The sequence below is a fragment of the Armigeres subalbatus genome, chromosome 1 (genome assembly GCF_024139115.2).
Source record: "Armigeres subalbatus isolate Guangzhou_Male chromosome 1, GZ_Asu_2, whole genome shotgun sequence".
Taxonomy (NCBI): domain Eukaryota; kingdom Metazoa; phylum Arthropoda; class Insecta; order Diptera; family Culicidae; genus Armigeres; species Armigeres subalbatus.
In genome coordinates this window covers 62,427,026-62,431,036 of record NC_085139.1, presented here as the reverse complement: position 1 = coordinate 62,431,036, position 4,011 = coordinate 62,427,026, and the positions used below count along the sequence as shown (strand labels likewise).

General features: G+C 37.6%; 1 long non-coding RNA gene across 2 annotated transcripts; it reads left to right on the top strand.

The window, feature by feature from the left end:
• The first annotated feature begins 2,124 nt into the window (after positions 1 to 2,124).
• Positions 2,125 to 2,934, top strand: LOC134206114 (uncharacterized). 2 transcript variants are annotated; one of them, XR_009978250.1, is made up of 4 exons: positions 2,128 to 2,194; positions 2,255 to 2,386; positions 2,447 to 2,599; positions 2,661 to 2,934. It is a non-coding gene; the product is annotated as an uncharacterized LOC134206114 (long non-coding RNA). The 2 variants fall into 2 exon arrangements; XR_009978247.1 differs by having other exon boundaries at positions 2,125 to 2,386.
• The last annotated feature ends 1,077 nt before the right edge of the window (positions 2,935 to 4,011 follow it).

The following is a 4,011-nucleotide window of genomic DNA, read 5'->3' as shown; positions in this document are numbered from 1 at the left end:
GTATGTGTCAGTTTTATGGATTCCATGTTATGCAATTATGATTTGGATCGAATTGAACATTGGAGAAAATCCATTAACTTTACACATACTTTTCATTGGTCAAACCTCATTGCAAAAATCCATGTGGGTCGGCACATGAATCTGAGGGGCTTTTTTACTTGAGTGTACAAAGTTACTTGACATGAGACGAGTTCGTACAATTCCATTTAATTCCACCACTTGCTTGTACCTTTGACAGATACTTATTTCGACTTCTACAGTAAGGCCATCTTCAGTGTCTCGTACTTGACTCGATTCGACTCAACTCGAGTGCCAACGAGTATTGCGGTTTCAAACCAAACTTCTGGTTTTGACTACCCTTTTAAATCTTACATAATAACCAACCTAAAAGATAATTCGGATAACTTTGTAGAAGATGGCCACTTTCTAACTCTAACGGATTTAGAAATATTTAACCTAACAGGTTATTTCTCATACACAAGCGCCGCTATGCGTATGAATTCCAAACTAAACTAGTCTCCATCATAAATGTTATGGCAACCCGAACAACTTTGTAGAAGACAAAATCTTTCTAAGTCTTATAGATCTCGAGATATCCATCTCACTCAATTATTGCATATAAGCTAGCGCCACCTAGCAGATGTGTGTCTAGCTAATCTGATAATCACAAAATGCATTACGCACATACTTATTTTACAAAAGTTGGAGCGCGTTCTGAAAGATTTGAAAATAAATAATAATTTTTTCCTGATTTTATTTATTTCCGTGTTTGCCTCAATAGCACCCGGATATTCACCACCGGTGCGAAGCATGATTGCACTCCAACAACCTTGATAGAAACAACCGGTGCGAGAACAAGTGCATAAATAAAATATGAACGCATTCCGTTCCTATACTAGACACTCATTTGGATACCCATCGGTGGGCATCGTGAGGTAAGACGCGCGGCTACAAAGCAAGACCATGCTGAGGGTGGCTGGGTTCGATTCCCGGTGCCGGTCTAGGCAATTTTCGGATTGGGAATTGTCTCGACTTCCCTGGGCATAAAAGTATCATCGTGTTAGCTTCATGATATACGAATGCAAAAATGGTAACCTTGATAGATTTAAGGCTCCGTCAGACGTTGCAAGCAAATCACTCGTGCGAGCGAATAGTTTCTGAGAGCACTCGCAATTGCAGTCACACGTAGCAGATTTTCACCTTTTGCAAATGTAAGATTTACTCTCATGCAAATATAAACAAAAAAGAAAAACTTGTTTTTCGGCCAAAAAATCTAATTCCATTCCTATTTTTGCAGTGCAACGCTGCCATCTGAAAACGTTTTCACTTTTGCGAGCGAAAAATTTGCTAGTGCTACACTAGCAAGCGCAATTTAGTTTCAACGAGTGGCAAATTTTTAACGCTTAGCAGTCACACAATGCAAGCGAGCGTTTGCTTGCGAGTTGTCATTTGTTTGCATGCAATCACTTTCAGTGTAGTCAGACATGCAAATTTTTGACAGACGTTACTTTCTGCGAGCAAAATGCTCTCTGCGAGTGATTTGCTTGCAACGTCTGACGGAGCCTTTACAGCGGTTCATCCTCGTCACACATTCGCGCCTCTATGTTTTGGCGCAACACTATTTGCATTCCTTTACGCTACCTGCGCTTTATAATGTACTTTGTATTTTTCTCTAAATAAAAACCGATTGTTGTAACCGCGTGTGTTTTTATCAACCGACTAGAAAACGTTCCGTTCCTGGTTCAATTCCTTTGCCGACGTGGATCCACTGCTGAACCTGTCCCCTTTGACCCACAAACCTGGCTTAGAAACCACGCAGTTAACAACTGTGGAAGAGCTTAATGAACACTAAGCTGCGAGGCGGCTCTGTCCCAGTGTGGGGATGTAATGCCAATAAGAAGAAGAAGAACAGGCCCGCAAGTTCGAAGCTGTCACTTTCATAGAAAAACTGTCAATTGACGGTAAAATCCGCTGATTTTAAACGTCTCGTGAAAGGCCTATTAACGGATTTTTAAAAGGCTCATGAAAAGGCCTATAAGTCTGAACAGGCTTTTACCTGTCGAGTTAAGTAAGATTTGATTAGTCCCTCTGTGCTTCTTCTTTATCGACAAGGTGACATACACTGTGAACCACCAATACCCATTAAAGAGTAAAAATACCTCATTTTTTGACGATGTATGGAGCTGTCAAAAAAGTGGGTATTTTATTTTTTTCGATAATGCGTATTTAACAACCATTTTGCCATATTGAATAGTTACTCATTAAAGAGTGAAAAACTACTTACGTGCATGCCAACAAAAACAAATAACTGATAATCCGCTGAGCCCGCGTTTGCAAACGACATGCAATAAAATTTAAAAATCTTTGTGATTTATGGTAATAAAACGTAAGTTGTTTATATTTTTAGTTGTTCTAACAACTATTCAACATAATTCCTTTATTACAGACCAAAAACACAGAGGAATACATAAAATTAGGAATATGTAATGGAATCGCACATCAAGATCCTGATTACCAGAATCTGATCCGCTAGCGCCAGCCCCAACAGCTGCTCCCGAAAAGAAACCAGAGCCCTACATGCAGTAATCAAATGAATAAGGTTTGATTTCTATTTTGTGTATGGAAATAAGTCGATAAACTTATACTAAGTCTTATTTCAGATAATGGTTACGACCAAGCGTACGAGAATGTCGTCCATAGTAATTGACGGCCGGGAAATCAAGCTTTTTATCGGCGTTCATCTGACGGCAGTTCCGTTACAGCAGCCGCTGAAAGGAGACTCAAGAAGCCAATGTGAAATGAGGACGCTGATGACAACAATTCAGCATTGGTTGATCTCGACTTTTACGCTGTATAATATTGTTTTCGAGATTGTTTCTAAGTGAATATGTTGTTGTATGTAAATAGATCTTAATGTCAGGAAATAAAACTTCATACCTCTTAAATTATAACAATGTCTTTTTCAAATCCATATTATTTTTTCTATACGAATTATTTAGAATAGAAAAGAGTAAGTTTTACCCACTGTGCTCGAATTTTGTTTGCGATAATGGGTAAAAATCACACATGAACTTGACGTACAAGTCTTTTACCCATTAATGAGTAAACGCTGTTTACTCTTTTAATGAGTTGAACTATTTAACTTCATAATGGGTACATTTTTACCCATTAAAGAGTACTTTGGTGGCACAGTGTAGACCAGTGCATGATGACGTAGGTTGACAGTTCACAGAGCTTTTTCACCGGGACTTAGCCTCTGGCGAAGCTTCCGATAAAATTGTTTCGTCATTTTATTCGCATGTAGATGTCCTTTGCGATTGATTTCATGTTGAATGCAAAGAATATCATTGAAATATTCGGATCGCAGCAATTTTAGACTAGAAATATGAATTTTAATTTTCTCCTCATCGATTTATCTTCTAACACCTTGTAAACAAGCTCTGTAAACTGTCAAATATGTGAGGTTAGATCAAGATCTTGCATTGGTCTACACGCTCATTTGGTTCTACTCAAAAGTGAGTCAAATTCGACTCACTTTGAAAAAAAGTGGAACAGCTCACTTTTGAGTAACCGTATGTTTACTCACTTATGAGTAATACAGCATCATGTCAAAATTAGAGTAAGACTTACTCACTTTTCAGCAGCAAAAAGTGAGTAGATCTTACTCACTTTTTGGAAAAGCTGGGTATGTTTAGATTTATAAAGGAATGGCATTTTAAATATTATGAAAAGAAGCTATCTGCTTCACTCATTTTATTTATCAATTTATTAGTTAGATCTTGGCGAGGATGGGTAAGATATAGCACATTTTTGTTTCGCTCTAACATTGCTTACAAATAACCACTTATAATACATAACATACTGAGTATGTATAATAGTATAATAGACTCTGATAACATACAAATAACCAATAACCGTTCCTAGCATTCCTAGACTAAACAACACATTAGTTAGATTACTCTAGTTGAAAATATAGTTGTAATCTTGGTTATAATATCAATTTCCGGTAGC